At 35.2% G+C, this 10,565-nt stretch overlaps 1 non-coding gene across 1 annotated transcript; it reads left to right on the forward strand.

The window, feature by feature from the left end:
- Positions 1-3,384: 3,384 nt before the first annotated feature.
- On the forward strand, positions 3,385-3,490 carry LOC138829708 (U6 spliceosomal RNA). Its single transcript, XR_011372702.1, has one exon. It is a non-coding gene; the product is annotated as a U6 spliceosomal RNA (small nuclear RNA).
- The last annotated feature ends 7,075 nt before the right edge of the window (positions 3,491-10,565 follow it).

Genomic DNA, 10,565 nt, shown 5'->3' on the forward strand with positions numbered 1-10,565 from the left:
TTTAGAAAAAAATTTTATAATAGGTACAAAAAATAAAGAAAAAGTTCTTTGATTTTTTTTTGGGAGGTTTGAGAAGATCCTGTATCTCCCTTGTGTCATAATCAGCCACTTGTTGGAGTCTCTGGTCTGCTTCCAGTGCTTGATTTTCCTGTGGCTTGGTTGGTTTCTTAAGTCAATTTGTTTGAGCAGGCAGAAAAATGCTCTGCTTTACCCAGGATTATGTGTTCCTCCTCCCAGGCTAGTTCAATGGGAGGGAGTACTGCTTTGAGTATCACAAAAGAGGGAGATGGGTGTTTCCTCAAGTTTGGAGTTGCTGTGATTAGGTTAGGTTCTGGGTAGAGTTGAGGACTTTCAGCAAACAATAGCTTTCCCCTGAGGGGCTAGAATGTGAGAGACTCACAGAGCCCAGCCTGGAGCCACTCTCAGGATTTATGTTTACTGAATTTCAATTGGTTGTCCATACTGCTAAAGGACCGGGCAGCCTCTGGCTCTAATTACCCAGTGAAGAATCCCACTCCTGGGGCTGTTGGCCCGAGCTGGGTCACTTTTCCCTAAGTGGAGCTGAGTCTGGAAGATCAGTTAGGTTCTTGTGACCTGCTAAATGACTCTAGTTTTCTTCCATGGACTGAGTTGGATTTAGCAGCTCAGCCGAGCTTTGTCAGTATCAAAGATGGAGATCTCTGGTAGTGGGGGGGAGGGGTGGCCTTCCCTCCTCTGAAGACGTTAGGTTCCTGGGTTGTCTCTGGTTTGTGAACTGTAGGATGAAGGTATCTGCTCCTTGTCGGTTCTTGGTGGTGTTGAATAGAATCCTCTTGCCTACCATGTCTGGCTCTTTTGTCCTGAAATCTCTGTGTTGCAGGTATGGTGGCTACAGCCTCCGCTGCCACCGTTGCCGTCTCAGTGGCAGCTGCTGTCAAGAGCTCAGATCTGTCTCCTTGCCTGAATTTTCTTCTCTGGTCTAACTCTGTCCTGTGATGGCACACTTGGTGTGATTCTCTGGCTTAGGACTGTTCACTGGAACTATAAAACTGCTTTCTATGCGAGACCTTGTTTAGCCTCCAGCTTCTCCTCCGCCATCTTCCCAGAACTCCCCCCCCCATTACCTTGTTTTTCATCCCTGTGAAAAACTTCACTCTACTTTCCATAGGATAGGTTTGTTTTCACTACATGTAGTTACTTATTGATAATGAAAGAAAAAGGTTGTTTGTAAAAGAAAAAAGAACTTTTAGGTCACAAGTTAAAATATCTTATCCGTTCCTATGATTTATATGAAATAAAATTTATAATAGTAGTAAAAGTGAAAAAGAATTCCTAGATATGTTGTTTTGCCATTTAGAATGGCAAAGAATAATATCACGTCACTCTTACAATTCTTAAAGAATGCAGGGGAAACTGTTGGTCCCTATCATGTTCCCACAAAACCAGTGGATCCTGAAGGACAATAGTAAGACAGCAGGAATTATAAGTAACAGACATGGAGCATGAAAGAGAAAGGGAGAAAATGAGAGAGAGTGAAAGAGAGAGAGAAATATCATAATACTGAAAATGCATAACAGATAAACAAGAGCTGTATGAGAATATTCATACTGCTATCTTTAAACTCTACATGTACATTTGAAGGTATTTGATATATGATAACCCATCAACATAAAATATAAAATGATTTTGATAAAAATAAAAAAGACTCAGGAGAAATTATAAATGCAAAAGCAATCTTCACAGAAGCAAACTCTCAGAGATATTTCATGACTTTGAGAAGGATTAAGTGGCTGAAGTTAGTATAAATTTAGAAGTATACCAATTTACAAAAAACATAAAAAGATATTCATATATTTCATTATATAACCCGATGCAGAAAGCAAATGTTGTTTAGATGATTTTTTAAAACACTGTCTCTCAGGAGCAGGGAAGGCGGCTCAGTGTAGAGAGCTTGCCTTGCATGTATTAGGCCCTGGGTTTGTTTCCTCAGCAACACATAAGTAGAAAAAGACAAAAGCGGTGGTGTGGCTCAAGTGATAGTGCTAGACTTGAGCTGAGGGACAGCACCCAGGCCCCAGAGTTCAAGCCCCATAACCAACAAAATCAAAATAAAAAACAAAACAAAACAAAACATAGCCTCTCACTTTTGTGACCTGAACTCTGTAGTACCGCGGCTTCAGCCTAGGGCTAAGATTTTAGGTGTGGACATTTATCATCCCTCCTGATTGAGACTGTACTTGATAAATTTTTAATAAATATTTTGTTCTTTATTTTCCTCTTTGTAAATTCACATGCACCTATTAAAAAATGGCTTGGCCATCCCAGTTACCTTCTCAAAGTACCTCTTGATGTCGACTTACAAAAAGTTGTATTATATTACAAGAGGAACAATGCCACAAATAAGAAAACTAATAATTAAATATTAATAATTAATAAAATAAAAAAATTATCAGTGTTTTAAGTATTTGAAGGGTACTACAAATTAGATTTTACTATTTTCTCATATTCCTGTACATTTAACACTGGCTAAGATTTTGATGTTGAACAAGCGTTTTATAGGCTATGAGTAATCTTTAAATTTGCCCACTAAGATTACTTTTTATGGATCATCTCATCTCATCTTTTTTATATGGCTTGTATCATCATTTGTTCCTCACGAACTTATAAAGTAATGTATGGAAGTTCTAAAGTTTTAACAGAAACTGTGTAGTTAACAAAGTCTTAAATCTTCACTCTGCTTCTTTACACAAAACCTTTGCAAATTCTCATTAGTAATGTTTCTATAAACTCTGAAATGTACATACTTAGTAGCATATAACTGCTACCATAAATCTTAAATACTTTATAGAAAAGTTTTATGACCTGCCAAACAGTCCTAATTTTGGCATATATAAGCAAATTCTCAAATTTAAATACATTTAAAACATTAAAATTTTAACAAACCTGAACACTTGCTGCCATGTTCATTATGACAGGTGCCTTGTATAGAATAATGGAATTCCTCCTCCCACACATCTCAAACAACAATTATCAGGAATTATTTAATTTTTGACATGTCAATCTTGACTTTATTCTTAAATGTGTGCTTATGTAAGAAATACATGGTTCTAAAACTTCATGAAAATTCCTTTGAACTTACTTTTTTGAATTGTCTAGTTTAAGAAAATCAGTTGCACTTTATATATAAAAAATGTTTTGTGCGGGCTGGGAAGTTGGCTCAGTTGTAGAGCGCTTGGCTTGCATGCCTGAGGCCCTGGGATCGATTTCTCAGCACCACATAAACAAAAAGCCGGAAGTGGTGCTGTGGCTCAAGTGGTAGAGCACTAGCCTTGAGCTGAAGAGCTGAGGGACAGTGCCCAAGCCCAGAGTTCAGGCCCCACAACCGGACCAAAAAAAAAATGTTTTGTGCTCAATTCGGCAGCACATACACTAAAATTGGAACATTACAGAGAAGATTACCATGGCCCTGCGAAAGGTTGACACCCAAATTCGTGAAGTGTTCCAGATGCTGGAGAGGATGTGGCCACAAGGAACCCTACTGCATTCTTGGTGAGAGTGTAAACTTTGGAAAGTATGGAGGGTCCTCTAAAGACTCCATAAAAAGCTCCACCATGACCTAGCAATCCCACTTTTGGGGATTTTACCAAATGATCACAAATAATCTACCAGCACAACTATTTTTACTGCAGCATTATTTACAATAGCTAAGATACAGAGCCCACCCCGATGGCCCTCAGTAGATGAATGGATGAAGGAAAATGTGGTATATGTACAAAATGGAATTCTATGCCTCCATCAGAAACAATGACATCGCCCAATTTTTTAGGAATTGCAAAGACTTAGAAAAAAAATTCATTAAGTGAAGTAAGCTAAGTCCAAAGAAACATATGTCCCATGGTTTCCATTATTTTCAATAACTAATATATGTCTGGGATAAGCAGAAAAGGTCAAAAGCCATGTGCATATGACCAGATAAGATGATATTAAGGGAAATGATCCCCAAGATAGGGACACAAGGAGTTTTATCTCTATTGTTTCTAACGTACTTATAATGTGCAATGGGATATTTTTTCTTTGTTTGTATGTTCCTCTCCCAAACTATAAGCCCAGTTTTCACTGTATTTGAAGTTGGTGCCCCTACATCCTATGTATATGTTTCACTAATTTGGGGAGGGGAAGGGAAATAAAAAATGCTTAAATAGGGATACAGGTTGACCCATTGTAACAATGAGATGCACAAGACATTCTGTTGAAAAATGAACGTTACAATTTAGGCCAGGGAAGGGGGGTGTATTTGTGGAGGTGGGAGGGTAGGGATGATGGGGGAAAAATAAAGGAGGATGTAACAATGCTTGTTAGGAATTGTACTCATTGTTTGCTCATGTAAGTGTGACCCCTTTGTAAAGTATTTTTACAATTAAAATATGTATACAAATTTTCTGAGATGGAAGGGTTATTTACTCTATTTTATCCATATAATATCATTAACAAAGAAATTAATGTAGAACACTGATATGATGTTATTTTGACTAAATGTGTGGGTGTGTCTGTGGGTGTGTGCGCACACACCCACACGTGCACAAACACACATGCTTGTGTATTAGCATGCTCAGAGTGAAATCAGTGCTTCAAAGTATTGCTAGGCCTTTTCTCTCTAGATTGGTGAGCACTATATGAGCTACATCTCCATTCCTGGCTCTTTGCTAGTTCACTATAAGTTTTGAAAAATAATTTCATGAATTTATTTTGCCCTGATTGGCTTCCAACTGTTATCCACAGATCTCAGGCTACTGAGTAGATATCTACGGTAGATAGGATTACAGATGTGACCAGCCAGCACAAGGCTTTCAGAATAATTTTAAACGTAGGAGAAAATTTACTTCTCGGGGGCGTGTTTTATCATCTCCTACTATTAAAGCATTTTGGAGTGAATATATGTGAATTTATTTCGTTTTGGGATTCTTAAAAGACAGTAAGTGAAGCTATTTAAAATTTTAGTACTTTTTAAAAAAGGCTATTGGAGCTGAGTGACAGAAGAAATTTGACTATCTTTGGACCTCAATTAATAAGTTCAGTTCTGTTCGGGATAACCCAATGTCACCAACACAGTCTGTGTTGAAGATAAACTGTAACAGAAAACAATCTCCATGGGCAGTAATTGTTATGCTATTTTTTCTGGGACAACATGAATATTGAATTGAGAGTGTAAGAGAATGGGGGTTTTACCTACCTTTTTTATATTGTTGAAAGACTTTTGGAAACATTAACTTATTTCCTTGCTCACTGTTTGTCTTTGGACCATTCGCTTAGTGCCTTTAATTACAATTTTTCCCAACACTAGAATGATAATAATATTAGCATTATCACAAATGTTCCCTTAAGAATTGAGAGAAATAAAACTTGTGAAATGTTTAACATAAATTTCTATGAATGAGCTTTGAGTTTAGCCAGCAGTTTTTTAAATACTAAATAGAATGCAATAAATATTACAAAAACCATTACAGGTAGTGAGTAACCAGAAGTAATGTTATCTATTGACCATGCTCTGTTTCCAAGGAAGCTAGTTGGATAACTTCTCATGCTGTAAATCAAACTGGTTATCTTATGTCTTTTTTTTTTTTTTTTTTTTTTGGGTCCGGTCGTGGGGCCTGAACTCTGGGCCTGGGCGCTGTCCCTCAGCTCTTCAGCTCAAGGCTAGCGCTCTACCACTTGAGCCACAGCGCCATCTCCGGCTTTTTTCTTTTTTGCTTATGTGGTGCTGAGGAATAGAACCCAGGGCCTCAGGCATGCAAGGCAAGCACTCTACCACTGAGCCATCTTCCCAGCCCCTGGTTATCTTATGTCTTGGTAGTATAAAAATTTCAGGGACAGAATAATGAAGGAATGTTGTAGACTGAGGTGAAGTCCATACGAAAATGTGCAAAACTAATAAAACGTAAAAGTATCTGAAAAGTATATTGTGTTTTACATCGTTTAAGTTACATTGCAAAAATAGGGAATACCTAGAAGAATGAATTCTAATTTTGGTATTATATCATAGGTCCTTAGGAGGATGAACTCTTTCCTCATTCTTGTAGAGGCAATATCAAATGAGAGGAACTGTATTTTTTTGTTTGCTTCTTTACATTTATTCTTCAATTTGAAATCTGAACTACATGAGACGGAAAGAATCTAAGGGAAATTAGACACGCAGGCTTTGGAAGAACAATCATCTTAAAATAAATAAAGTACATATAGTCTTATAAAAGGTCTAACTATATTGAGTTATATAGTCTCAAGTGTAAACGGAAAATGATTTAGGCAATATCATGTTATTGAAAAATGAAAAATGTTAGTAATTGCTTAATTTTTTTCTTTCTAAAACCTTGAATTAATTATTGATTTTGTATAGAGAGATTAAAGATGAGATTAACAAGAAATGATTAAAAATGGACAAAAGTTCTGAATAGACATGTTTTCCAATAGCCTCAAAATCGCCAGTGGCTTTACAAAATTATGTTTAATACCACTTCTATGCTGGCTTAATGCTTTCTGAACAGAAGTCATTAGAGAAATGCAATTTAAAATTAATATGATACTACTTCATAACTATTATACTCATTAAAAAATCAGAGGAACCTGGTGTGGTCGTTAAGGCTTGTAATTCCAAGCATTGGAGAGGTTGGAGTAAGGGGATTTGAGTCTATGGCCAGTCTAGGGTACTACACATAGTAAAAACCTGCCCTTACAAAAAACTCAGAAGGTAATAATGTTGGTGAGAATGTAGAAAAAGGAAATTTTCTACACTCTTGGTCAACATACAGGTTAGTATTCTCATTGTAGAAAGTAGTATGCAATTTTCTAAGAAATGCAAACTTGAAATATCATCTGATCCACTGATCATGTGATTATTTCTCTATGTATAACTGATAAATATATCTGTGGTTCATTATTATTCACATTATTCACAACAACAGCCAACATAAAAATCGAAGTTAAGTGTTCAAGTACAGACTAATAAAGCAACTGTGGTGCATGCACAAATATATTTTTCTGTTTCATACTTAAAATAGCAAGAGATTTCTCCCATTAGCCACAACTTACAATAACCTGAATGATGTATTCAAATCAAGAAAAATATTGTCTTCTAATCATTGTAAAACAACACACACACACACACACACACACACACACACACACACACACACACACACACCAATCTCAAACATTTAGAGAGAATTTTTTTAAAAAGTAAAGCAAAGTGGAATTGCTGGGGCATTTAGGTCACAGTGTAGAAGATAGTAGATATACAGGATGACCAAGTATAGAGTTGTAATGTACAACATGAGGATACAGGGGACAACACTGGCCTTACATAGGAATGAAGATAAGTAAGTAGGAGTTGTTCTTCCTCATAGGGGTTGCTCTTTCAGTTGTTCTTCCTTCAGTAATGGATAAAATGAACATAATTCTTTAAGTATAACTGCCTGTTGCCCCATTTGTCAGGAAATGAAAAGACTTGAAAAAAATTATATTAAGTGAAATAACCGAGGCACAAAGAAACATAGGTCCCATGGTTTCCTTTATTTATAATAACTAGTATATATCTGAGACAAGCAGAAATGGTCAGATAAGTTGATGTTAGGCGAAAAGTACCCCAAGATAAGAACTCGTTTTTTAAAAAAATCTTTCTTGCTATTGTTTCTAAAATATTTATAAGATATTTCTGTGTTGCTTTGTATGTCCCTCCCCCATGGTATAAGTCCTGTTTGCACTGTATTTGATTTAGGTATAATTTGTGGAGGGGAAAGAAAAAATATTTAAATAAGGATAAAGGTGGACCCATTGCAACAATGAGATGTATAAGATGTTATGTCAAAAAACAAACTTTACAGCTTTGGCACGGGGCAGGGGAATTTATAGGAAGGGATGGCAAGGCGAAACAAAAGAAGAATAAACAATGCTTGATAAGAAATGTACTCATTACCTTGCCTATGTAATTGTAACCCCTCTGTACAATATTTTCACAATAAAAATATTAAGTAGATACATTATATTACACCTGATAACAGTGCCTACATACTTCACTTTATTGGTTAAATAAATGTTGACCTCCTCAAAAAAAGGAAACAATAACAAGCAATATAGCAATAATGTATGCTCAACATAGAACAAAATGTCAAATTAAAATACATGAAATTTTCCTTGATGTAAACTAATTATTACCAATAAGAGAAACCTTGAGACCTATGTTCCTTTAAGTCTGGCTTACTTCAGTTAATATGATTTGTTCCAAGATCTTCTATTTCCTTACAGATAAGGTGGTATCATTGTTTCTAATGGAAGCATAGTATTCCATGTATGTGTATTTGTGTATGTGTGTGTGTGTGTGTGTGTGTGTGTGTGTGTGTGTGTGTGTGTGTGTCACATTTTCTTGTTCCATTCATCTACTGAGAGGCATATGAGTTGATTCCATATCTTAGCTTTGGTAAATAATACTGTGATAAACATAATTGTGCTGGTAGCTTCAGTGTGGTCTTGTTTGTGGTCACATGGTTAAATGCTCAGAAGTGGGATTATTGGGAAAAAAGGGGAACATTATTGTTCACATCACATATAATCTTATTAGATGAGCAGAATAACTCAATAGCTATGTACATAGGACCGTATAAGGTGTTTCCAAATGAAATGAACTCCAAGATATGTTCTTTATTGTTGTTGTTCTTAATGTATTACGTGATTTTTTTTCATCCTTTTGTGTTTTACCCACCAATGGTTTATCCCCTGTAGTCATTGTATTTGATTTGGTACCCTGGGTGTTAAAACTAGGGAACTAGGGAAACGAAAGGGAAAAAATAAAATGGTGAGACAAAGAAAAAAGGGGGGACCTATGCAACAATGGTACTCATAAGACAATATGTTGGAAATGATATTGGGGGGGTTGTTGTGAATGAATAAGGAGAGACATTTTAGAAGGGGTAAAAAAGTTAGAAAAGAAATGAATTGATTACCTTACTTATGTAACTATACCCCTCTGTACATTACCTGGACAATAAAATTTAAATAAAAATAAAGTATATGAGAGCAGCAATACAGGAGATGGGAGTGGGGGAAGTACTGTAGTATAGTATAGTAGAAAAGCTGTGGAGAGCAGTAATTTGACTTTACCATAGGAAGTAATAAACTACCATACAGATTTACAGCCTAATGTCAGTCACTGAAAAGGGAAAACAAAATGCAAAATCAGCAAAGCAATATAGATAAAATAGAAAACTAAAATATTAAGGTGAAGAGATGACTTGAACCAACAATAACAAATGACACAATTAGAAAACAAATAAGCTGGTAAGTATAAAAAATATTACCCATAATTCTATTAAATGTTGTTTACATCACAATTTGTTAGAAATATAATTCAAATCACAGTTTAATAGTATATCATTTTCATAGTATGTTACTTATCATTGATTTAGTAATATTCAATGTTAAATATATAATTTTTATTTCAGCACCTATAGAAAAGAAAAAAGTGAAACTAATTTTAATATTTTATGAATTGTATAATTGACAAGCATTAGAATTTTAACAAATAATATGTCATTATTGTTTCATTTCTGTGAATTAATGTAATAATTCAAAGTGTATTCTACACTTAGTAATCGTCCTTAACATCAAATAATAAATTATTGCTCATGACTCTTGGTATTAGGTGGAACGGTTCAGAATTGTGGTAAAAATTCACCACACTTTACATGAGGGTATGTCTCCTCTCATCTAGCTTATTTTCTAGAAATTTGATTTCTACATGCATGTTAAATTCTTGTCTAGGGGAGAGATATACAATTATATGCAATTATAGACATGAGGAGTATTTCAGATGGTACTTAAAAGTCATATTCGTTAATTAAATTTTTATTATTTTGTACCAAATAAATATTTATAGAGACTGAATTTCTGAGTAAATGATGGTGTATCTGTGCCAGATTATACGTATTAAGGCTTATTTTATATTTCTGACTTTGTTTCTGAAGTTGGATTGAATTTTCCAAAAGAGGATAAGTGTATTATATTGGATATATGAAAGTAAACTTAATGTTTATTCCATAAATGCTTTGCCACTTATCTAATCCCAATATAAATTATCCATGTGTTTGAAGTAATGAAAATATCAACAGATATAAGCCATATAAATCCATCTGTAGTAGACAAGTATTTTCAAGTAAAAGAGGATAGTTGATCCTCTTTTACATTACAGAATATTCTTGGGAAAATGTGCTCCAGGCTGGCCACAACTGCAGAATACTATGGTTTGATCTAGCATAAGAGAAAGAAGGAAGGGGAACCTTCTTTCCAAAATTTTGTTCCCAGGGATGTGATCTGTTTTATGGTGGTGAGTTGGAAATGAACATTTTTCACAGTCAAACTTGAAAAGCCATCTTGATAGACCATTTCTGTAAGTGGTTACAGATGATTATTCCTGGATTTCCAAGGATGCCAGATTGCCTCATTTTGAGACAATTAAAACAGGAATTTAGTCAGCTGTTTTTGTATGTTTAGGAGAAAAACCCATTGACTCTAGGCCAGCGAATCTTTGGGGCCCAGAGAAG

The sequence above is a fragment of the Dipodomys merriami genome, unplaced genomic scaffold (genome assembly GCF_024711535.1).
Source record: "Dipodomys merriami isolate MVZ:Mamm:240054 unplaced genomic scaffold, mDipMer1.0.p SCAF_1757, whole genome shotgun sequence".
NCBI lineage: Eukaryota > Metazoa > Chordata > Mammalia > Rodentia > Heteromyidae > Dipodomys > Dipodomys merriami.